The sequence below is a fragment of the Hyperolius riggenbachi genome, chromosome 1 (genome assembly GCF_040937935.1).
Source record: "Hyperolius riggenbachi isolate aHypRig1 chromosome 1, aHypRig1.pri, whole genome shotgun sequence".
NCBI classification, from domain to species: Eukaryota; Metazoa; Chordata; class Amphibia; order Anura; family Hyperoliidae; genus Hyperolius; species Hyperolius riggenbachi.
Window position 1 is genome coordinate 2,358,742 of NC_090646.1, and position 27,009 is coordinate 2,385,750.

General features: G+C 51.8%; 1 protein-coding gene across 2 annotated transcripts in view; it reads right to left on the reverse strand.

The window, feature by feature from the left end:
* The window catches only part of M1AP (meiosis 1 associated protein), a 155,136-nt gene extending 129,071 nt beyond the window's left edge, over positions 1–26,065 (reverse strand). Inside the window, exon 1 of one of the 2 annotated variants that reach the window (XM_068273625.1) lies at positions 25,979–26,065. The gene's annotated coding sequence lies outside the window, so the exon portion shown is untranslated. Of the gene's footprint in view, positions 1–25,780; positions 25,955–25,978 lie in introns of those variants that run through there. The other variant, XM_068273623.1, reaches the window with a different exon arrangement.
* Positions 26,066–27,009: the final 944 nt, after the last annotated feature.

The following is a 27,009-nucleotide window of genomic DNA, read 5'->3' on the forward strand; positions in this document are numbered from 1 at the left end:
ACAGCAATAGTCACAGATTACTGCTCCAGTCACCCCAGAACAGAGCGCAGGTCACTGAGTGGGGAGAATATTACAATAGCCACAGATTACTGCTCCAGTCACCCCAGAACAGAGCGCAGGTCACTGAGTGGGGAGAATGTCACAGCAATAGTCACAGATTACAGCTCCAGTCACTACAGAACAGATCACAGGTCACTGAGTGGGAAGAATATCACAGCAATAGTCACAGATTACAGCTCCAGTCACCTCAGAACAGATCACAGGTCACTGAGTGGGGAGAATGTCACAGCAATAGTCACAGATTACTGCTCCAGTCACCCCTGAACAGAGCGCAGGTCACTGAGTGGGGAGAATGTCACAGCAATAGTCACAGATTACTGCTCCAGTCACCCCAGAACAGAGCGCAGGTCACTGAGTGGGGAGAATATCACAGCAATAGTCACAGATTACTGCTCCAGTCACCCCAGAACAGATCACAGGTCACTGAGTGGGGAGAATGTCACAGCAATAGTCACAGATTACTGCTCCAGTCACCCCAGAACAGAGCGCAGGTCACTGAGTGGGGAGAATGTCACAGCAATAGTCACAGATTACAGCTCCAGTCACTACAGAACAGATCACAGGTCACTGAGTGGGGAGAATATCACAGCAATAGTCACAGATTACTGCTCCAGTCACCCCAGAACAGATCACAGGTCACTGAGTGGGAAGAATATCACAGCAATAGTCACAGATTACAGCTCCAGTCACCTCAGAACAGATCACAGGTCACTGAGTGGGGAGAATGTCACAGCAATAGTTACACATTACTGCTCCAGTCACCCCTGAACAGAGCGCAGGTCACTGAGTGGGGAGAATGTCACAACAATAGTCACAGATTACAGCTCCAGTCACCCCAGAACAGATCACAGGTCACTGAGTGAAAAGAATGTCACAGCAATAGTCACAGATTACAGCTCCAGTCACCCCAGAACAGATCGCAGGTCACCGAGTGGGGAGAATGTCACAACAATAATCACATATTACTGCTCCAGTCACCCCAGAACAGATCACAGGTCACTGAGTGGGGAGAATGTCACAGCAATAGTCACAGATTACTGCTCCAGTCACCCCAGAACAGAGCGCAGGTCACTGAGTGGGGAGAATATCACAATACCCACAGATTACTGTTCCAGTCACCCCAGAACAGATCACAGGTCACTGAGTGGGGAGAATATCACAGCAATAGTCACAGATTACAGCTCCAGTAACCCTAGAACAGATCGCAGGTCACTGAGTGGGGAGACTATCACAGCAATAGTCACAGATTACCGATCCAGTCACCCCAGCACAGATCACAGGTCACTGAGTGGGGAGAATGTCACAGCAATAGTCACAGATTACAGCCCCAGTCACCCCAGAACAGATCGCAGGTCACTGAGTGGGGAGAATATCACAATACCCACAGATTACTGCTCCAGTCACCCCAGAACAGAGCGCAGGTCACTGAGTGGGGAGAATATCACAATAGCCACAGATTACTGCTCCAGTCACCCCAGAACAGAGCGCAGGTCACTGAGTGGGGAGAATGTCACAACAATAGTCACAGATTACTGCTCCAGTCACCCCAGAACAGATCACAGGTCACTGAGTGGGGACAATGTCACAATAGTCACAGATTACAGCTCCAGTCACCCCAGAACAGAGCGCAGGTCACTGAGTGGGGAGAATGTCACAGCAATAGTCACAGATTACTGCTCCAGTCACCCCAGAACAGATCACAGGTCACTGAGAGGGGAGAATATCACAGCAATAGTCACAGATTACTGCTCCAGTCACCCCAGAACAGAGCGCAGGTCACTGAGTGGGGAGAATATTACAATAGCCACAGATTACTGCTCCAGTCACCCCAGAACAGAGCGCAGGTCACTGAGTGGGGAGAATGTAACAGCAATAGTCACAGATTACAGCTCCAGTCACTACAGAACAGATCACAGGTCACTGAGTGGGAAGAATATCACAGCAATAGTCACAGATTACAGCTCCAGTCACCCCTGAACAGAGCGCAGGTCACTGAGTGGGGAGAATGTCACAGCAATAGTCACAGATTACTGCTCCAGTCACCCCAGAACAGAGTGCAGGTCACTGAGTGGGGAGAATGTCACAACAATAGTCACAGATTACTGCTCCAGTCACCTCAGAACAGAGCGCAGGTCACTGAGTGGGGAGAATGTCACAGCAATAGTCACAGATTACTGCTCCAGTCACCCCAGAACAGATCACAGGTCACTGAGAGGGGAGAATATCACAGCAATAGTCACAGATTACTGCTCCAGTCACCCCAGAACAGAGCGCAGGTCACTGAGTGGGGAGAATATTACAATAGCCACAGATTACTGCTCCAGTCACCCCAGAACAGAGCGCAGGTCACTGAGTGGGGAGAATGTCACAGCAATAGTCACAGATTACAGCTCCAGTCACTACAGAACAGATCACAGGTCACTGAGTGGGAAGAATATCACAGCAATAGTCACAGATTACTGCTCCAGTCACCTCAGAACAGAGCGCAGGTCACTGAGTGGGGAGAATGTCACAGCAATAGTCACAGATTACAGCTCCAGTCACTACAGAACAGATCACAGGTCACTGAGTGGGAAGAATATCACAGCAATAGTCACAGATTACAGCTCCAGTCACCTCAGAACAGATCACAGGTCACTGAGTGGGGAGAATGTCACAGCAATAGTTACACATTACTGCTCCAGTCACCCCTGAACAGAGCGCAGGTCACTGAGTGGGGAGAATGTCACAGCAATAGTCACAGATTACTGCTCCAGTCCCCCCAGCACAGATCACAGGTCACTGAGTGGGGAGAATGTCACAGCAATAGTCACAGATTACTGCTCCAGTCCCCCCAGCACAGATCACAGGTCACTGAGTGGGGAGAATGTCACAGCAATAGTCACAGATTACAGCTCCAGTCACCCCAGAACAGATCGCAGGTCACTAAGTGGGGAGAATGTCACAGCAATAGTCACAGATTACTGCTCCAGTCACCCCAGAACAGATCACAGGTCACTGAGTGGGGAGAATGTCACAATAGTCACAGATTACAGCTCCAGTCACCCCAGAACAGATCGCAGGTCACTGAGTGGGGAGACTATCACAACAATAGTCACAGATTACTGCTCCAGTCACCCCAGAACAGATCACAGGTCACTGAGTGGGGGGGGAATATCACAACAATAGTCACAGATTACTGCTCCAGTCACTCCAGAACCGAGCGCAGGTCACTGAGTGGGGAGAATTTCACAGCAATAGTCACAGATTACTGCTCCAGTCACCCCAGAACAGATCACAGGTCACTGAGAGGGGAGAATATCACAGCAATAGTCACAGATTACTGCTCCAGTCACCCCAGAACAGAGTGCAGGTCACTGAGTGGGGAGAATATCACAATAGCCACAGATTACTGCTCCAGTCACCCCAGAACAGAGCGCAGGTCACTGAGTGGGGAGAATGTAACAGCAATAGTCACAGATTACAGCTCCAGTCACTACAGAACAGATCACAGGTCACTGAGTGGGAAGAATGTCACAGCAATAGTCACAGATTACTGCTCCAGTCCCCCCAGCACAGATCACAGGTCACTGAGTGGGGAGAATGTCACAGCAATAGTCACAGATTACAGCTCCAGTCACCCCAGAACAGATCGCAGGTCACTCAGTGGGGAGAATGTCACAGCAATAGTCACAGATTACTGCTCCAGTCACCCCAGAACAGAGCGCAGGTCACTCAGTGGGGAGAATGTCACAGCAATAGTCACAGATTACTGCTCCAGTCCCCCCAGCACAGATCACAGGTCACTGAGTGGGGAGAATGTCACAGCAATAGTCACAGATTACAGCTCCAGTCACCCCAGAACAGATCGCAGGTCACTCAGTGGGGAGAATGTCACAGCAATAGTCACAGATTACTGCTCCAGTCACCCCAGAACAGAGCGCAGGTCACTGAGTGGGGAGAATGTCACAGCGATCGTCACAAATTACTGCCCCAGTCACCCCAGAACAGATCACAGGTCACTGAGTGGGGAGAATGTCACAGCAATAATCACAGATTACTGCTCCAGTCACCCCAGAACAGAGCGCAGGTCACTGAGTGGGGAGAATATTACAATAGCCACAGATTACTGCTCCAGTCACCCCAGAACAGAGCGCAGGTCACTGAGTGGGGAGAATGTCACAGCAATAGTCACAGATTACAGCTCCAGTCACTACAGAACAGATCACAGGTCACTGAGTGGGAAGAATATCACAGCAATAGTCACAGATTACAGCTCCAGTCACCTCAGAACAGATCACAGGTCACTGAGTGGGGAGAATGTCACAGCAATAGTTACACATTACTGCTCCAGTCACCCCTGAACAGAGCGCAGGTCACTGAGTGGGGAGAATGTCACAGCAATAGTCACAGATTACTGCTCCAGTCACCCCAGAACAGAGCGCAGGTCACTGAGTGGGGAGAATATCACAGCAATAGTCACAGATTACTGCTCCAGTCACCCCAGAACAGATCACAGGTCACTGAGTGGGGAGAATGTCACAGCAATAGTCACAGATTACTGCTCCAGTCACCCCAGAACAGAGCGCAGGTCACTGAGTGGGGAGAATGTCACAGCAATAGTCACAGATTACAGCTCCAGTCACTACAGAACAGATCACAGGTCACTGAGTGGGGAGAATATCACAGCAATAGTCACAGATTACTGCTCCAGTCACCCCAGAACAGAGCACAGGTCACTGAGTGGGGAGAATATCACAGCAATAGTCACAGATTACTGCTCCAGTCACCCCAGAACAGATCACAGGTCACTGAGTGGGAAGAATATCACAGCAATAGTCACAGATTTCAGCTCCAGTCACCTCAGAACAGATCACAGGTCACTGAGTGGGGAGAATGTCACAGCAATAGTTACACATTACTGCTCCAGTCACCCCAGAACAGAGCGCAGGTCACTGAGTGGGGAGAATGTCACAGCAATAGTCACAGATTACTGCTCCAGTAACCCCAGAACAGATCACAGGTCACTGAGTGGGGAGAATGTCACAGCAATAGTCACAGATTACTGCTCCAGTCACCCCAGAACAGAGCGCAGGTCACTGAGTGGGGAGAATGTCACAGCAATAGTCACAGATTACAGCTCCAGTCACTACAGAACAGATCACAGGTCACTGAGTGGGGAGAATATCACAGCAATAGTCACAGATTACTGCTCCAGTCACCCCAGAACAGAGCACAGGTCACTGAGTGGGGAGAATATCACAGCAATAGTCACAGATTACTGCTCCAGTCACCCCAGAACAGATCACAGGTCACTGAGTGGGAAGAATATCACAGCAATAGTCACAGATTACAGCTCCAGTCACCTCAGAACAGATCACAGGTCACTGAGTGGGGAGAATGTCACAGCAATAGTTACACATTACTGCTCCAGCCACCCCTGAACAGAGCGCAGGTCACTGAGTGGGGAGAATGTCACAGCAATAGTCACAGATTACTGCTCCAGTCACCCCAGAACAGAGCGCAGGTCACTGAGTGGGGAGAATGTCACAACAATAGTCACAGATTACTGCTCCAGTCACCCCAGAACAGATCGCAGGTCACTGAGTGGGGAGAATATCACAGCAATAGTCACAGATTACTGCTCCAGTCACCCCAGAACAGATCACAGGTCACTGAGTGGGGAGAAGATCACAGCAATAGTCACAGATTACAGCTCCAGTCACCCCAGAACAGATCACAGGTCACTGAGTGAAAAGAATGTCACAGCAATAGTCACAGATTACAGCTCCAGTCACCCCAGAACAGATCGCAGGTCACCGAGTGGGGAGAATGTCACAACAATAATCACATATTACTGCTCCAGTCACCCCAGAACAGATCACAGGTCACTGAGTGGGGAGAATGTCACAGCAATAGTCACAGATTACTGCTCCAGTCACCCCAGAACAGAGCGCAGGTCACTGAGTGGGGAGAATATCACAATACCCACAGATTACTGTTCCAGTCACCCCAGAACAGATCACAGGTCACTGAGTGGGGAGAATATCACAGCAATAGTCACAGATTACAGCTCCAGTAACCCTAGAACAGATCGCAGGTCACTGAGTGGGGAGACTATCACAGCAATAGTCACAGATTACCGATCCAGTCACCCCAGCACAGATCACAGGTCACTGAGTGGGGAGAATGTCACAGCAATAGTCACAGATTACAGCCCCAGTCACCCCAGAACAGATCGCAGGTCACTGAGTGGGGAGAATATCACAATACCCACAGATTACTGCTCCAGTCACCCCAGAACAGAGCGCAGGTCACTGAGTGGGGAGAATATCACAATAGCCACAGATTACTGCTCCAGTCACCCCAGAACAGAGCGCAGGTCACTGAGTGGGGAGAATGTCACAACAATAGTCACAGATTACTGCTCCAGTCACCCCAGAACAGAGTACAGGTCACTGAGTGGGGAGAATATCACAGCAATAGTCACAGATTACTGCTCCAGTCACCCCAGAACAGATCACAGGTCACTGAGTGGGAAGAATATCACAGCAATAGTCACAGATTACAGCTCCAGTCACCTCAGAACAGATCACAGGTCACTGAGTGGGGAGAATGTCACAGCAATAGTTACACATTACTGCTCCAGCCACCCCTGAACAGAGCGCAGGTCACTGAGTGGGGAGAATGTCACAGCAATAGTCACAGATTACTGCTCCAGTCACCCCAGAACAGAGCGCAGGTCACTGAGTGGGGAGAATGTCACAACAATAGTCACAGATTACTGCTCCAGTAACCCCAGAACAGATCGCAGGTCACTGAGTGGGGAGAATATCACAGCAATAGTCACAGATTACTGCTCCAGTCACCCCAGAACAGATCACAGGTCACTGAGTGGGGAGAAGATCACAGCAATAGTCACAGATTACAGCTCCAGTCACCCCAGAACAGATCACAGGTCACTGAGTGAAAAGAATGTCACAGCAATAGTCACAGATTACAGCTCCAGTCACCCCAGAACAGATCGCAGGTCACCGAGTGGGGAGAATGTCACAACAATAATCACATATTACTGCTCCAGTCACCCCAGAACAGATCACAGGTCACTGAGTGGGGAGAATGTCACAGCAATAGTCACAGATTACAGCTCCAGTCACCCCAGAACAGATCGCAGGTCACCGAGTGGGGAGAATGTCACAACAATAATCACATATTACTGCTCCAGTCACCCCAGAACAGATCACAGGTCACTGAGTGGGGAGAATATCACAGCAATAGTCACAGATTACAGCTCCAGTAACCCTAGAACAGATCGCAGGTCACTGAGTGGGGAGACTATCACAGCAATAGTCACAGATTACCGATCCAGTCACCCCAGCACAGATCACAGGTCACTGAGTGGGGAGAATGTCACAGCAATAGTCACAGATTACAGCCCCAGTCACCCCAGAACAGATCGCAGGTCACTGAGTGGGGAGAATATCACAATACCCACAGATTACTGCTCCAGTCACCCCAGAACAGAGCGCAGGTCACTGAGTGGGGAGAATATCACAATAGCCACAGATTACTGCTCCAGTCACCCCAGAACAGAGCGCAGGTCACTGAGTGGGGAGAATGTCACAACAATAGTCACAGATTACTGCTCCAGTCACCCCAGAACAGATCACAGGTCACTGAGTGGGGACAATGTCACAATAGTCACAGATTACAGCTCCAGTCACCCCAGAACAGAGCGCAGGTCACTGAGTGGGGAGAATGTCACAGCAATAGTCACAGATTACTGCTCCAGTCACCCCAGAACAGATCACAGGTCACTGAGAGGGGAGAATATCACAGCAATAGTCACAGATTACTGCTCCAGTCACCCCAGAACAGAGCGCAGGTCACTGAGTGGGGAGAATATTACAATAGCCACAGATTACTGCTCCAGTCACCCCAGAACAGAGCGCAGGTCACTGAGTGGGGAGAATGTCACAGCAATAGTCACAGATTACAGCTCCAGTCACTACAGAACAGATCACAGGTCACTGAGTGGGAAGAATATCACAGCAATAGTCACAGATTACAGCTCCAGTCACCTCAGAACAGATCACAGGTCACTGAGTGGGGAGAATGTCACAGCAATAGTTACACATTACTGCTCCAGTCACCCCTGAACAGAGCGCAGGTCACTGAGTGGGGAGAATGTCACAGCAATAGTCACAGATTACTGCTCCAGTCACCCCAGAACAGAGTGCAGGTCACTGAGTGGGGAGAATGTCACAACAATAGTCACAGATTACTGCTCCAGTCACCCCAGAACAGAGCGTAGGTCACTGAGTGGGGAGAATGTCACAGCAATAGTCACAGATTACTGCTCCAGTCACCCCAGAACAGATCACAGGTCACTGAGAGGGGAGAATATCACAGCAATAGTCACAGATTACTGTTCCAGTCACCCCAGACCAGAGCGCAGGTCACTGAGTGGGGAGAATATTACAATAGCCACAGATTACTGCTCCAGTCACCCCAGAACAGAGCGCAGGTCACTGAGTGGGGAGAATGTCACAGCAATAGTCACAGATTACAGCTCCAGTCACTACAGAACAGATCACAGGTCACTGAGTGGGAAGAATATCACAGCAATAGTCACAGATTACTGCTCCAGTCACCTCAGAACAGAGCGCAGGTCACTGAGTGGGGAGAATGTCACAGCAATAGTCACAGATTACAGCTCCAGTCACTACAGAACAGATCACAGGTCACTGAGTGGGAAGAATATCACAGCAATAGTCACAGATTACAGCTCCAGTCACCTCAGAACAGATTACAGGTCACTGAGTGGGGAGAATGTCACAGCAATAGTTACACATTACTGCTCCAGTCACCCCTGAACAGAGCGCAGGTCACTGAGTGGGGAGAATGTCACAGCAATAGTCACAGATTACTGCTCCAGTCCCCCCAGCACAGATCACAGGTCACTGAGTGGGGAGAATGTCACAGCAATAGTCACAGATTACTGCTCCAGTCCCCCCAGCACAGATCACAGGTCACTGAGTGGGGAGAATGTCACAGCAATAGTCACAGATTACAGCTCCAGTCACCCCAGAACAGATCGCAGGTCACTAAGTGGGGAGAATGTCACAGCAATAGTCACAGATTACTGCTCCAGTCACCCCAGAACAGATCACAGGTCACTGAGTGGGGAGAATGTCACAATAGTCACAGATTACAGCTCCAGTCACCCCAGAACAGATCGCAGGTCACTGAGTGGGGAGACTATCACAACAATAGTCACAGATTACTGCTCCAGTCACCCCAGAACAGATCACAGGTCACTGAGTGGGGGGGGAATATCACAACAATAGTCACAGATTACTGCTCCAGTCACTCCAGAACAGATCGCAGGTCACTGAGTGGGGAGAATATCACAGCAATAGTCACAGATTACTGCTCCAGTCACCTCAGAACAGATCGCAGGTCACTGAGTGGGGAGAATATCACAGCAATAATCACAGATTACTGCTCCAGTCACCCCAGAACAGAGCGCAGGTCACTGAGTGGGGAGAATTTCACAGCAATAGTCACAGATTACTGCTCCAGTCACCCCAGAACAGATCACAGGTCACTGAGAGGGGAGAATATCACAGCAATAGTCACAGATTACTGCTCCAGTCACCCCAGAACAGAGCGCAGGTCACTGAGTGGGGAGAATATCACAATAGCCACAGATTACTGCTCCAGTCACCCCAGAACAGAGCGCAGGTCACTGAGTGGGGAGAATGTCACAGCAATAGTCACAGATTACAGCTCCAGTCACTACAGAACAGATCACAGGTCACTGAGTGGGAAGAATGTCACAGCAATAGTCACAGATTACTGCTCCAGTCCCCCCAGCACAGATCACAGGTCACTGAGTGGGGAGAATGTCACAGCAATAGTCACAGATTACAGCTCCAGTCACCCCAGAACAGATCGCAGGTCACTCAGTGGGGAGAATGTCACAGCAATAGTCACAGATTACTGCTCCAGTCACCCCAGAACAGAGCGCAGGTCACTGAGTGGGGAGAATGTCACAGCAATAGTCACAGATTACTGCTCCAGTCCCCCCAGCACAGATCACAGGTCACTGAGTGGGGAGAATGTCACAGCAATAGTCACAGATTACAGCTCCAGTCACCCCAGAACAGATCGCAGGTCACTCAGTGGGGAGAATGTCACAGCAATAGTCACAGATTACTGCTCCAGTCACCCCAGAACAGAGCGCAGGTCACTGAGTGGGGAGAATGTCACAGCGATCGTCACAAATTACTGCCCCAGTCACCCCAGAACAGATCACAGGTCACTGAGTGGGGAGAATGTCACAGCAATAATCACAGATTACTGCTCCAGTCACCCCAGAACAGAGCGCAGGTCACTGAGTGGGGAGAATATCACAATAGCCACAGATTACTGCTCCAGTCACCCCAGAACAGAGCGCAGGTCACTGAGTGGGGAGAATGTCACAGCAATAGTCACAGATTACTGATCCAGTCACCCCAGAACAGATCACAGGTCACTGAGTGGGGAGAATGTCACAACAATAGTCACAGATTACAGCTTCAGTCACCCCAGAACAGATCGCAGGTCACTGAGTGGGGAGAATGTCACAGCAATAGTCACAGATTACTGCTCCAGTCCCCCCAGCACAGATCACAGGTCACTGAGTGGGGAGAATGTCACAGCAATAGTCACAGATTACTGCTCCAGTCACCCCAGAACAGATCGCAGGTCACTGAGTAGGGAGAATTTCACAGCAATAGTCACAGATTACTGCTCCAGTCACCCCAGAACAGATTGCAGGTCACTGAGTGGGGAGAATGTCACAGCACTAGCCACAGATTACTGCTCCAGTCACCCCAGAACAGAGCGCAGGTCACTGAGTGGGGAGAATGTCACAGCACTAGCCACAGATTACAGCTCCAGTCACCTCAGAACAGATCACAGGTCACTGAGTGGGGAGAATATCACAATAGCCACAGATTACTGCTCCAGTCACCCCAGAACAGATCACAGATCACTGAGTGGGAAGAATATCACAGCAATAGTCACAGATTACAGCTCCAGTCACCTCAGAACAGATCACAGGTCACTGAGTGGGGAGAATATCACAGCAATAATCACAGATTACTGCTCCAGTCACCTCAGAACAGAGCGCAGGTCACTGAGTGGGGAGAATGTCACAGCAATAGTCACAGATTACAGCTCCAGTCACTACAGAACAGATCACAGGTCACTGAGTGGGGAGAATGTCACAGCAATAGTCACAGATTACAGCCCCAGTCACCCCAGAACAGATCGCAGGTCACTGAGTGGGGAGAATATCACAATACCCACAGATTACTGCTCCAGTCACCCCAGAACAGAGCGCAGGTCACTGAGTGGGGAGAATATCACAATAGCCACAGATTACTGCTCCAGTCACCCCAGAACAGAGCGCAGGTCACTGAGTGGGGAGAATGTCACAACAATAGTCACAGATTACTGCTCCAGTCACCCCAGAACAGAGCACAGGTCACTGAGTGGGGAGAATATCACAGCAATAGTCACAGATTACTGCTCCAGTCACCCCAGAACAGATCACAGGTCACTGAGTGGGAAGAATATCACAGCAATAGTCACAGATTACAGCTCCAGTCACCTCAGAACAGATCACAGGTCACTGAGTGGGGAGAATGTCACAGCAATAGTTACACATTACTGCTCCAGCCACCCCTGAACAGAGCGCAGGTCACTGAGTGGGGAGAATGTCACAGCAATAGTCACAGATTACTGCTCCAGTCACCCCAGAACAGAGCGCAGGTCACTGAGTGGGGAGAATGTCACAACAATAGTCACAGATTACTGCTCCAGTCACCCCAGAACAGATCGCAGGTCACTGAGTGGGGAGAATATCACAGCAATAGTCACAGATTACTGCTCCAGTCACCCCAGAACAGATCACAGGTCACTGAGTGGGGAGAAGATCACAGCAATAGTCACAGATTACAGCTCCAGTCACCCCAGAACAGATCACAGGTCACTGAGTGAAAAGAATGTCACAGCAATAGTCACAGATTACAGCTCCAGTCACCCCAGAACAGATCGCAGGTCACCGAGTGGGGAGAATGTCACAACAATAATCACATATTACTGCTCCAGTCACCCCAGAACAGATCACAGGTCACTGAGTGGGGAGAATGTCACAGCAATAGTCACAGATTACAGCTCCAGTCACCCCAGAACAGATCGCAGGTCACCGAGTGGGGAGAATGTCACAACAATAATCACATATTACTGCTCCAGTCACCCCAGAACAGATCACAGGTCACTGAGTGGGGAGAATATCACAGCAATAGTCACAGATTACAGCTCCAGTAACCCTAGAACAGATCGCAGGTCACTGAGTGGGGAGACTATCACAGCAATAGTCACAGATTACCGATCCAGTCACCCCAGCACAGATCACAGGTCACTGAGTGGGGAGAATGTCACAGCAATAGTCACAGATTACAGCCCCAGTCACCCCAGAACAGATCGCAGGTCACTGAGTGGGGAGAATATCACAATACCCACAGATTACTGCTCCAGTCACCCCAGAACAGAGCGCAGGTCACTGAGTGGGGAGAATATCACAATAGCCACAGATTACTGCTCCAGTCACCCCAGAACAGAGCGCAGGTCACTGAGTGGGGAGAATGTCACAACAATAGTCACAGATTACTGCTCCAGTCACCCCAGAACAGATCACAGGTCACTGAGTGGGGACAATGTCACAATAGTCACAGATTACAGCTCCAGTCACCCCAGAACAGAGCGCAGGTCACTGAGTGGGGAGAATGTCACAGCAATAGTCACAGATTACTGCTCCAGTCACCCCAGAACAGATCACAGGTCACTGAGAGGGGAGAATATCACAGCAATAGTCACAGATTACTGCTCCAGTCACCCCAGAACAGAGCGCAGGTCACTGAGTGGGGAGAATATTACAATAGCCACAGATTACTGCTCCAGTCACCCCAGAACAGAGCGCAGGTCACTGAGTGGGGAGAATGTCACAGCAATAGTCACAGATTACAGCTCCAGTCACTACAGAACAGATCACAGGTCACTGAGTGGGAAGAATATCACAGCAATAGTCACAGATTACAGCTCCAGTCACCTCAGAACAGATCACAGGTCACTGAGTGGGGAGAATGTCACAGCAATAGTTACACATTACTGCTCCAGTCACCCCTGAACAGAGCGCAGGTCACTGAGTGGGGAGAATGTCACAGCAATAGTCACAGATTACTGCTCCAGTCACCCCAGAACAGAGTGCAGGTCACTGAGTGGGGAGAATGTCACAACAATAGTCACAGATTACTGCTCCAGTCACCCCAGAACAGAGCGCAGGTCACTGAGTGGGGAGAATGTCACAGCAATAGTCACAGATTACTGCTCCAGTCACCCCAGAACAGATCACAGGTCACTGAGAGGGGAGAATATCACAGCAATAGTCACAGATTACTGCTCCAGTCACCCCAGAACAGAGCGCAGGTCACTGAGTGGGGAGAATATTACAATAGCCACAGATTACTGCTCCAGTCACCCCAGAACAGAGCGCAGGTCACTGAGTGGGGAGAATGTCACAGCAATAGTCACAGATTACAGCTCCAGTCACTACAGAACAGATCACAGGTCACTGAGTGGGAAGAATATCACAGCAATAGTCACAGATTACTGCTCCAGTCACCTCAGAACAGAGCGCAGGTCACTGAGTGGGGAGAATGTCACAGCAATAGTCACAGATTACAGCTCCAGTCACTACAGAACAGATCACAGGTCACTGAGTGGGAAGAATATCACAGCAATAGTCACAGATTACAGCTCCAGTCACCTCAGAACAGATTACAGGTCACTGAGTGGGGAGAATGTCACAGCAATAGTTACACATTACTGCTCCAGTCACCCCTGAACAGAGCGCAGGTCACTGAGTGGGGAGAATGTCACAGCAATAGTCACAGATTACTGCTCCAGTCCCCCCAGCACAGATCACAGGTCACTGAGTGGGGAGAATGTCACAGCAATAGTCACAGATTACTGCTCCAGTCCCCCCAGCACAGATCACAGGTCACTGAGTGGGGAGAATGTCACAGCAATAGTCACAGATTACAGCTCCAGTCACCCCAGAACAGATCGCAGGTCACTAAGTGGGGAGAATGTCACAGCAATAGTCACAGATTACTGCTCCAGTCACCCCAGAACAGATCACAGGTCACTGAGTGGGGAGAATGTCACAATAGTCACAGATTACAGCTCCAGTCACCCCAGAACAGATCGCAGGTCACTGAGTGGGGAGACTATCACAACAATAGTCACAGATTACTGCTCCAGTCACCCCAGAACAGATCACAGGTCACTGAGTGGGGGGGGAATATCACAACAATAGTCACAGATTACTGCTCCAGTCACTCCAGAACAGATCGCAGGTCACTGAGTGGGGAGAATTTCACAGCAATAGTCACAGATTACTGCTCCAGTCACCCCAGAACAGATCACAGGTCACTGAGAGGGGAGAATATCACAGCAATAGTCACAGATTACTGCTCCAGTCACCCCAGAACAGAGCGCAGGTCACTGAGTGAGGAGAATATCACAATAGCCACAGATTACTGCTCCAGTCACCCCAGAACAGAGCGCAGGTCACTGAGTGGGGAGAATGTCACAGCAATAGTCACAGATTACAGCTCCAGTCACTACAGAACAGATCACAGGTCACTGAGTGGGAAGAATGTCACAGCAATAGTCACAGATTACTGCTCCAGTCCCCCCAGCACAGATCACAGGTCACTGAGTGGGGAGAATGTCACAGCAATAGTCACAGATTACAGCTCCAGTCACCCCAGAACAGATCGCAGGTCACTCAGTGGGGAGAATGTCACAGCAATAGTCACAGATTACTGCTCCAGTCACCCCAGAACAGAGCGCAGGTCACTGAGTGGGGAGAATGTCACAGCAATAGTCACAGATTACTGCTCCAGTCCCCCCAGCACAGATCACAGGTCACTGAGTGGGGAGAATGTCACAGCAATAGTCACAGATTACAGCTCCAGTCACCCCAGAACAGATCGCAGGTCACTCAGTGGGGAGAATGTCACAGCAATAGTCACAGATTACTGCTCCAGTCACCCCAGAACAGAGCGCAGGTCACTGAGTGGGGAGAATGTCACAGCGATCGTCACAAATTACTGCCCCAGTCACCCCAGAACAGATCACAGGTCACTGAGTGGGGAGAATGTCACAGCAATAATCACAGATTACTGCTCCAGTCACCCCAGAACAGAGCGCAGGTCACTGAGTGGGGAGAATATCACAATAGCCACAGATTACTGCTCCAGTCACCCCAGAACAGAGCGCAGGTCACTGAGTGGGGAGAATGTCACAGCAATAGTCACAGATTACTGATCCAGTCACCCCAGAACAGATCACAGGTCACTGAGTGGGGAGAATGTCACAACAATAGTCACAGATTACAGCTTCAGTCACCCCAGAACAGATCGCAGGTCACTGAGTGGGGAGAATGTCACAGCAATAGTCACAGATTACTGCTCCAGTCCCCCCAGCACAGATCACAGGTCACTGAGTGGGGAGAATGTCACAGCAATAGTCACAGATTACTGCTCCAGTCACCCCAGAACAGATCGCAGGTCACTGAGTAGGGAGAATTTCACAGCAATAGTCACAGATTACTGCTCCAGTCACCCCAGAACAGATTGCAGGTCACTGAGTGGGGAGAATGTCACAGCACTAGCCACAGATTACTGCTCCAGTCACCCCAGAACAGAGCGCAGGTCACTGAGTGGGGAGAATGTCACAGCACTAGCCACAGATTACTGCTCCAGTCACCCCAGAACAGATCACAGATCACTGAGTGGGAAGAATATCACAGCAATAGTCACAGATTACAGCTCCAGTCACCTCAGAACAGATCACAGGTCACTGAGTGGGGAGAATATCACAGCAATAATCACAGATTACTGCTCCAGTCACCTCAGAACAGAGCGCAGGTCACTGAGTGGGGAGAATGTCACAGCAATAGTCACAGATTACAGCTCCAGTCACTACAGAACAGATCACAGGTCACTGAGTGGGAAGAATATCACAGCAATAGTCACAGATTACAGCTCCAGTCACCTCAGAACAGATTACAGGTCACTGAGTGGGGAGAATGTCACAGCAATAGTTACACATTACTGCTCCAGTCACCCCTGAACAGAGCGCAGGTCACTGAGTGGGGAGAATGTCACAGCAATAGTCACAGATTACTGCTCCAGTCCCCCCAGCACAGATCACAGGTCACTGAGTGGGGAGAATGTCACAGCAATAGTCACAGATTACTGCTCCAGTCCCCCCAGCACAGATCACAGGTCACTGAGTGGGGAGAATGTCACAGCAATAGTCACAGATTACAGCTCCAGTCACCCCAGAACAGATCGCAGGTCACTAAGTGGGGAGAATGTCACAGCAATAGTCACAGATTACTGCTCCAGTCACCCCAGAACAGATCACAGGTCACTGAGTGGGGAGAATGTCACAATAGTCAGATTACAGCTCCAGTCACCCCAGAACAGATCGCAGGTCACTGAGTGGGGAGACTATCACAACAATAGTCACAGATTACTGCTCCAGTCACCCCAGAACAGATCACAGGTCACTGAGTGGGGGGGGAATATCACAACAATAGTCACAGATTACTGCTCCAGTCACTCCAGAACAGATCGCAGGTCACTGAGTGGGGAGAATATCACAGCAATAGTCACAGATTACTGCTCCAGTCACCTCAGAACAGATCGCAGGTCACTGAGTGGGGAGAATATCACAGCAATAATCACAGATTACTGCTCCAGTCACCCCAGAACAGAGCGCAGGTCACTGAGTGGGGAGAATTTCACAGCAATAGTCACAGATTACTGCTCCAGTCACCCCAGAACAGATCACAGGTCACTGAGAGGGGAGAATATCACAGCAATAGTCACAGATTACTGCTCCAGTCACCCCAGAACAGAGCGCAGGTCACTGAGTGGGGAGAATATCACAATAGCCACAGATTACTGCTCCAGTCACCCCAGAACAGAGCGCAGGTCACTGAGTGGGGAGAATGTCACAGCAATAGTCACAGATTACAGCTCCAGTCACTACAGAACAGATCACAGGTCACTGAGTGGGAAGAATGTCACAGCAATAGTCACAGATTACAGCTCCAGTCACCCCAGAACAGATCGCAGGTCACTCAGTGGGGAGAATGTCACAGCAATAGTCACAGATTACTGCTCCAGTCCCCCCAGCACAGATCACAGGTCACTGAGTGGGGAGAATGTCACAGCAATAGTCACAGATTACAGCTCCAGTCACCCCAGAACAGATCGCAGGTCACTCAGTGGGGAGAATGTCACAGCAATAGTCACAGATTACTGCTCCAGTCACCCCAGAACAGAGCGCAGGTCACTGAGTGGGGAGAATGTCACAGCAATAGTCACAGATTACTGCTCCAGTCCCCCCAGCACAGATCACAGGTCACTGAGTGGGGAGAATGTCACAGCAATAGTCACAGATTACAGCTCCAGTCACCCCAGAACAGATCGCAGGTCACTCAGTGGGGAGAATGTCACAGCAATAGTCACAGATTACAGCTCCAGTCACCCCAGAACAGAGCGCAGGTCACTGAGTGGGGAGAATGTCACAGCGATCGTCACAAATTACTGCCCCAGTCACCCCAGAACAGATCACAGGTCACTGAGTGGGGAGAATGTCACAGCAATAATCACAGATTACTGCTCCAGTCACCCCAGAACAGAGCGCAGGTCACTGAGTGGGGAGAATATCACAATAGCCACAGATTACTGCTCCAGTCACCCCAGAACAGAGCGCAGGTCACTGAGTGGGGAGAATGTCACAGCAATAGTCACAGATTACTGATCCAGTCACCCCAGAACAGAGCGCAGGTCACTGAGTGGGGAGAATGTCACAGCAATAGTCACAGATTACTGCTCCAGTCCCCCCAGCACAGATCACAGGTCACTGAGTGGGGAGAATGTCACAGCAATAGTCACAGATTACAGCTCCAGTCACCCCAGAACAGATCGCAGGTCACTCAGTGGGGAGAATGTCACAGCAATAGTCACAGATTACAGCTCCAGTCACCCCAGAACCGAGCGCAGGTCACTGAGTGGGGAGAATGTCACAGCGATCGTCACAAATTACTGCCCCAGTCACCCCAGAACAGATCACAGGTCACTGAGTGGGGAGAATGTCACAGCAATAATCACAGATTACTGCTCCAGTCACCCCAGAACAGAGCGCAGGTCACTGAGTGGGGAGAATATCACAATAGCCACAGATTACTGCTCCAGTCACCCCAGAACAGAGCGCAGGTCACTGAGTGGGGAGAATGTCACAGCAATAGTCACAGATTACTGATCCAGTCACCCCAGAACAGATCACAGGTCACTGAGTGGGGAGAATGTCACAACAATAGTCACAGATTACAGCTTCAGTCACCCCAGAACAGATCGCAGGTCACTGAGTGGGGAGAATGTCACAGCAATAGTCACAGATTACTGCTCCAGTCCCCCCAGCACAGATCACAGGTCACTGAGTGGGGAGAATGTCACAGCAATAGTCACAGATTACTGCTCCAGTCACCCCAGAACAGATCGCAGGTCACTGAGTAGGGAGAATTTCACAGCAATAGTCACAGATTACTGCTCCAGTCACCCCAGAACAGATTGCAGGTCACTGAGTGGGGAGAATGTCACAGCACTAGCCACAGATTACTGCTCCAGTCACCCCAGAACAGAGCGCAGGTCACTGAGTGGGGAGAATGTCACAGCACTAGCCACAGATTACTGCTCCAGTCACCCCAGAACAGATCACAGATCACTGAGTGGGAAGAATATCACAGCAATAGTCACAGATTACAGCTCCAGTCACCTCAGAACAGATCACAGGTCACTGAGTGGGGAGAATATCACAGCAATAATCACAGATTACTGCTCCAGTCACCTCAGAACAGATCGCAGGTCACTGAGTGGGGAGAATATCACAGCAATAATCACAGATTACTGCTCCAGTCACCCCAGAACAGAGCGCAGGTCACTGAGTGGGGAGAATGTCACAGCAATAGTCACAGATTACTGCTCCAGTCACCTCAGAACAGATCGCAGGTCACTGAGTGGGGAGAATGTCACAGCAAAAGTCACAGATTACTGCTCCAGTCACCCCAGAACAGATCACAAGTCACTGAGTGGAAGAGGAGTTTGTATCGCTGATAGCCAATTATTTCTATAGTGATCAGGGCTGTGAAGTCAGAACTAAAATCATCTGAATCCAACTCCACAGCCCTGCTAGTGACCCCAGATTACTGCTCTAATAAAAGGTGCCAATTTATCTACCAATTTTGTGGCCCGATCAACCATCCAATTTAAATTTCCGCCCAGGAGGGTGCACTGCATGGGGTGTGCGGTCAGGAGGGTGCACTGCATGGGGTGTGCGGTCAGGAGGGTGCACTGCATGGGGTGTGCGGTCAGGAGGGTGCACTGCATGGGGTGTGCGGTCAGGAGGGTGCACTGGATGTGATGTGCGATCAGGAGGGTGCACTGGGTGTGATGTGTGATCAGGAGGGTGCACTGGGTGTGATGTGTGATCAGGAGGGTGCACTGGGTGTGATGTGTGATCAGGAGGGTGCACTGGGTGTGATGTGTGATCAGGAGGGTGCACTGGGTGTGATGTGTGATCAGGAGGGTGCACTGGGTGTGATGTGTGATCAGGAGGGTGCACTGGGTGTGATGTGTGATCAGGAGGGTGCACTGGGTGTGATGTGTGATCAGGAGGGTGCACTGGGTGTGATGTGTGATCAGGAGGGTGCACTGGGTGTGATGTGTGATCAGGAGGGTGCACTGGGTGTGATGTGTGATCAGGAGGGTGCACTGGGTGTGATGTGTGATCAGGAGGGTGCACTGGATGTGATGTGTGGTCAGGAGGGTGCACTGGATGTGTGATCAGGAGGGTGCACTGGATGTGATGTGTGGTCAGGAGGGTGCACTGGATGTGTGATCAGGAGGGTGCACTGCATGTGATGTGTGATCAGGAGGGTGCACTGGATGTGATGTGTGATCAGGAGGGTGCACTGGATGTGATGTGTGATCAGGAGGGTGCACTGGATGTGATGTGTGATCAGGAGGGTGCACTGGATGTGATGTGTGATCAGGAGGGTGCACTGGATGTGATGTGTGATCAGGAGGGTGCACTGGATGTGATGTGTGGCCAGGAGGGTGCACTGGATGTGATGTGTGGCCAGGAGGGTGCACTGGATGTGATGTGTGGCCAGGAGGGTGCATTGGATGTGATGTGTGGCCAGGAGGGTGCACTGGATGTGATGTGTGATCAGGAGGGTGCACTGGATGTGATGTGTGATCAGGAGGGTGCACTGGATGTGATGTGTGGCCAGGAGGGTGCACTGGATGTGATGTGTGGCCAGGAGGGTGCACTGGATGTGATGTGTGGCCAGGAGGGTGCACTGGATGTGATGTGTGGCCAGGAGGGTGCACTGGATGTGATGTGTGATCAGGAGGGTGCACTGGATGTGATGTGTAATCAGGAGGGTGCACTGGATGTGATGTGTGATCAGGAGGGTGCACTGGATGTGATGTGTGATCAGGAGGGTGCACTGGATGTGATGTGTGATCAGGAGGGTGCACTGGATGTGATGTGTGATCAGGAGGGTGCACTGGATGTGATGTGTGATCAGGAGGGTGCACTGGATGTGATGTGTGATCAGGAGGGTGCACTGGATGTGATGTGTGATCAGGAGGGTGCACTGGATGTGATGTGTGATCAGGAGGGTGCACTGGATGTGATGTGTGATCAGGAGGGTGCACTGGATGTGATGTGTGATCAGGAGGGTGCACTAGATGTGATGTGTGATCAGGAGGGTGCACTAAATGTGATGTGTGGTCAGGAGGGTGCACTAAATGTGATGTGTGGTCAGGAGGGTGCACTGGATGTGATGTGTGGTCAGGAGGGTGCACTGGATGTGATGTGTGGCCAGGAGGGTGCACTGGATGTGATGTGTGATCAGGAGGGTGCACTGCATGGGGTGTGTAGATGTGGCAGTCTTACATTGGCAGCCCCCTCCTTTACTCTCTGTTTGCTTAAAGGGGGGAGAAAGCAAGGAACACAGACACCCCTCAGTGGGGGGAGAGCAGTGAGCCTGCTTGTATGCCTGCAGAGACAGACTAAGAGGCAAAGAGACAGCAAGGCATCAGAAGAGATACGAAACAGAAATACAAGATATAACAGGAGCAACCCGTAAGTGACAGGGAAATGGCCAGAAAGTCAGAGTAAACAGACAGTAAAGAGACATAACAGCCGAGGAAGAGAGGAGGACAGGAAAGACAGCAGAGGGGCAGGGAGAGGAGACACAGCAGAGGGGCAGGGAGAGGAGACACAGCAGAGGGGCAGGGAGAGGAGACACAGCAAAGGGGCAGGGAGAGGAGACACAGCAGAGGGGCAGGGAGAGGAGACACAGCAGAGGGGCAGGGAGAGGAGACACAGCAGAGGGGCAGGGAGAGGAGACACAGCAGAGGGGCAGGGAGGGGAGACACAGCAGAGGGGCAGATTGAGGAGACACAGCAGAGGGGCAGGGAGAGGAGACACAGCAGAGGGGCAGGGAGAGGAGACACAGCAGAAGGGCAGATAGAGGAGACACAGCAGAAGGGCAGATAGAGGAGACACAGCAGAAGGGCATATAGAGGAGACACAGCAGAAGGGCAGATAGAGGAGACACAGCAGAGGGGCAGAGAGAGGAGACACAGCAGAGGGGCAGAGAGAGGAGACACAGCAGAGGGGCAGAGAGAGGAGACACAGCAGAGGGGCAGAGAGAGGAGACACAGCAGAGGGGCAGAGAGAGGAGACACAGCAGAGGGGCAGAGAGAGGAGACACAGCAGAAGGGCAGGGAGAGGAGACACAGCAGAAGGGCAGGGAGAGGAGACACAGCAGAAGGGCAGGGAGAGGAGACACAGCAGAAGGGCAGGGAGAGGAGACACAGCAGAAGGGCAGGGAGAGGAGACACAGCAGAAGGGCAGGGAGAGGAGACACAGCAGAAGGGCAGGGAGAGGAGACACAGCAGAAGGGCAGGGAGAGGAGACACAGCAGAAGGGCAGGGAGAGGAGACACAGCAGAAGGGCAGGGAGAGGAGACACAGCAGAAGGGCAGGGAGAGGAGACACAGCAGAAGGGCAGGGAGAGGAGACACAGCAGAAGGGCAGGGAGAGGAGACACAGCAGAAGGGCAGGGAGAGGAGACACAGCAGAAGGGCAGGGAGAGGAGACACAGCAGAAGGGCAGGGAGAGGAGACACAGCAGAAGGGCAGGGAGAGGAGACACAGCAGAAGGGCAGGGAGAGGAGACACAGCAGAAGGGCAGGGAGAGGAGACACAGCAGAGGGGCAGGGAGAGGAGACACAGCAGAGGGGCAGGGAGAGGAGACACAGCAGAGGGGCAGGGAGAGGAGACACAGCAGAGGGGCAGGCAGAGGAGACACAGCAGAGGGGCAGGGAGAGGAGACACAGCAGAGGGAGAGCAGACACAGCAGAGGGGCAGTAAGGAGAGACAGTAGAAGGGTAGGGAGAGGAGACACAGAAGAGGGGCAGGGAGAGGAGACAGGAGAGGGAGAGCAGACACAGCAGAGGGGCAGTAAGGAGAGACAGGAGAGGGGCAGGAAGGGGAGACAGCACAGGGGCAGGGAGAGGAGAACAGGAGGAGGAGAAACAGGAAGGAGAGAAATCTACACACTAACAGCAGACCAAGAAGCCATCCCAGCTCAGGAGCTCATCCAAGGTAAGATACCGGTGTATGCTCTAACATCTTGTCAGCACACAGGATCAGAGTCTGGTGAAGGGTGAATAGCAGAAAGTTTACTCATTCTTATAAGTTAGCCAGTAAACGGTATCCTCCTGATTCAGAACTTGTTGCATTGTCTGCACAGTGTGCTTCTGTCTGCACATTACAGGCAGGGAGATGGAGATTGTACAGCCTGTTACAGGCAGAGGCAGAAGAGGATTAGGATGGAATGGGGGCCCCAGGCAAAATAGCAGATCTGCTCAGCGCTGATGGTCACCTGGCGTTAGTAAGATGTGGCAGGGGCTAGCATCAACTAGGCCCCTAGACTTTCTCTAAGCCCTAGGAAGCTGTGTAGGTTTGCCTTGTGCATGATCCATCTCTGGGCAGAGGGATGGAGATTGTACAGTGTGTGGTACAGGCAGAGGGATGGAGATTGTACGGTGCGTGGTACAGGCAGAGGGATGGAGATTGTACGGTGCGTGGTACAGGCAGAGGGATGGAGACTGTACGGTGCGTGGTACAGGCAGAGGGATGGAGACTGTACGGTGCGTGGTACAGGCAGAGGGATGGAGATTGTACGGTGCGTGGTACAGGCAGAGGGATGGAGATTGTACGGTGCGTGGTACAGGCAGAGGGAAGGAGATTGTACGGTGCGTGGTACCGGCAGAGGGATGGAGATTGTACGGTGCGTGGTACCGGCAGAGGGATGGAGATTGTACGGTGCGTGGTACCGGCAGAGGGATGGAGATTGTACGGTGCGTGGTACCGGCAGAGGGATGGAGATTGTACGGTGCGTGGTACCGGCAGAGGGATGGAGATTGTACGGTGCGTGGTACCGGCAGAGGGATGGAGATTGTACGGTGCGTGGTACCGGCAGAGGGATGGAGATTGTACGGTGCGTGGTACCGGCAGAGGGATGGAGATTGTACGGTGCGCGGTACAGCCAGAGGGATGGAGATTGTACGGTGCGCGGTACAGGCAGAGGGATGGAGATTGTACGGTGCGCGGTACAGGCAGAGGGATGGAGATTGTACAGTGTGTGGTACAGGCAGAGGGATGGAGATTGTACGGTGCGTGGTACAGGCAGAGGGAAGGAGATTGTACGGTGCGTGGTACAGGCAGAGGGATGGAGATTGTACGGTGTGTGGTACAGGCAGAGGGATGGAGATTGTACGGTGTGTGGTACAGCCAGAGGGATGGAGATTGTACGGTGTGCGGTACAGGCAGAGGGATGGAGATTGTACGGTGTGTGGTACAGGCAGAGGAATGGAGATTGTACGGTGCGTGGTACAAGCAGAGGGATGGAGATTGTACGGTGCGTGGTACAGGCAGAGGGATGGAGATTGTACGGTGCGTGGTACAGGCAGAGGGATGGAGATTGTACGGTGCGTGGTAGAGGCAGAGGGAAGGAGATTGTACGGTGCGTGGTACAGGCAGAGGGATGGAGATTGTACGGTGCGTGGTACAGGCAGAGGGATGGAGATTGTACGGTGCGTGGTACAGGCAGAGGGATGGAGATTGTACGGTGCGTGGTACAGGCAGAGGGATGGAGATTGTACGGTGCGTGGTACAGGCAGAGGGATGGAGATTGTACGGTGCGCGGTACAGGCAGAGGGATGGAGATTGTACGGTGCGCGGTACAGGCAGAGGGATGGAGATTGTACGGTGCGCGGTACAGGCAGAGGGATGGAGATTGTACGGTGCGCGGTACAGGCAGAGGGATGGAGATTGTACGGTGCGCGGTACAGGCAGAGGGATGGAGATTGTACGGTGTGTGGTACAGGCAGAGGGATGGAGATTGTACGGTGTGTGGTACAAGCAGAGGGATGGAGATTGTACGGTGTGTGGTACAGGCAGAGGGATGGAGATTGTACGGTGTGTGGTACAGGCAGGGGGATGGAGATTGTACGGTGTGTGGTACAGGCAGGGGGATGGAGATTGTACGGTGCGCGGTACAGGCAGAGGGATGGAGATTGTACGGTGCGTGGTACAGGCAGAGGGATGGAGATTGTACGGTGCGCGGTACAGGCAGAGGGATGGAGATTGTACGGTGCGTGGTACAGGCAGAGGGATGGAGATTGTACGGTGCGCGGTACAGGCAGAGGGATGGAGATTGTACGGTGTGCGGTACAGGCAGAGGGATGGAGATTGTACGGTGTGTGGTACAGGCAGAGGGATGGAGATTGTACGGTGTGTGGTACAAGCAGAGGGATGGAGATTGTACGGTGTGTGGTACAGGCAGAGGGATGGAGATTGTACGGTGTGTGGTACAGGCAGAGGGATGGAGATTGTACGGTGTGTGGTACAAGCAGAGGGATGGAGATTGTACGGTGTGTGGTACAGGCAGAGGGATGGAGATTGTACGGTGTGTGGTACAGGCAGAGGGATGGAGATTGTACGGTGTGTGGTACAAGCAGAGGGATGGAGATTGTACGGTGTGTGGTACAGGCAGAGGGATGGAGATTGTACGGTGTGTGGTACAGGCAGAGGGATGGAGATTGTACGGTGTGTGGTACAAGCAGAGGGATGGAGATTGTACGGTGTGTGGTACAGGCAGAGGGATGGAGATTGTATGGAGATTGTACGGTGTGTGTTTGGGTGCTGTTGCCATGGTAACAGTGTGAGAGTTGGAGGCAGCATACACTGACATAAGGGAGGTATGGGGGCGAGGGGTGTTGCCATGGTAACAGTGTGAGAGGGGAGGGGTACATACACTGACATATGAGGGAGGGGTGTTGCCATGGTAACAGAGTGAGAGGGGTACATACACTGACATATAAGGGAGCTATGGGGAGATGGTGCTGTTGCCATGGTAACAGAGACACAGAGAGCAGCAGCAGGAAGTGGTGGGGAGACAGTCACCTGATATGATGATCAGAGCCGGCCAGGAGGGGCCTCCAGCAGCTGTGGTGACGGCTCAGTGACTTTCTAGCCCCTCCCCCAGCTATATGTGCGCACCCCCTGGGACGTCAGCACCACCTCAGACAGCCCGTGACTCCGCCTCCAGAAAGGGCGGGGCCTCGGAGCTTCTCCTGCAGGCGAGGGAGGGGCGGGGTCTACCTGAAATAGATTTACAGCTCCTCCCACACAGGCGGGGTCACAGCTGCGCGTTCGGCTCTACTTGCGTAATAGCGGCCAGCCCTGAAGCAACTGACAGGAAGTGACGTCATTCTATGAGGGCCACAGGAAGTGACATCACAGCAAGGGCACACCGGAAGTGCTGACGTTAGTACAGAGCAGAGGCACGAGATTTGGGGAAGGACACCGGAAGTGACATCACTGTAGAGGCACACAGGAAGTGCTTACATTACTACAGAGTAGATTCAGGAGACATTACTGGGAAAGGACACAGGAAGTGACATCATTAGCCACTTCACCACTGAGGGGTTTTACCTCTTGTGCACCAGAGCAATTTTCACCTTTCAGCGCTCCTTCCATTCATTCGTCTATAACTTTATTATTACTTATCGCAATGACATGAACTATATCTTGGTTTTTCCCCCACTAATTAGGCTTTCTTTAGGTGGGACATTATGCCAAGAATTATTTTATTCTAAATGTGTTTTTAATGGGAAGATAGGAAAAATGTGGGAAAAAATTCATTATTTTTCAGTTTTCGGCCATTATACATACCCCCCAACCGTCCCGGATTGGTCGGGATTCTCCCGATTTGGGGGGGGGCCCTCCCGCTATCCCGGGCCCCTCCCGCTATCCCGGGCCCCCCCTCTTGAATCCCGACGGCTGGCAGAGAATAGAGGCGGAAAAACTGATCGAGGCTCCAGCCGCGGTAATGAGGGATGCGGGAGCTTCACTGCTTCCTCCCTCCCTCCCTCTCTCTGAATACCCCCCTATGTATGTCTGTGTGCCCCCCTCCCCTTCCTGTAGGCAGAGTGAGCGCAGCGGAGCGGGCAGTCGGGTCCTCTTACCGCTGATGCACGCCGCGCGTACTGTCTCTGGCATCGGACCTCCATGTGCTTCCTGTGACGTCATAGTAAACAGGAAGCACATGGAGGTCCGATGCCAGAGAGACAGTACGCGTGCATCTGCATCAGCGGTAAGAGGACCCGACTGCCCGCTCCGCTGCGCTCACT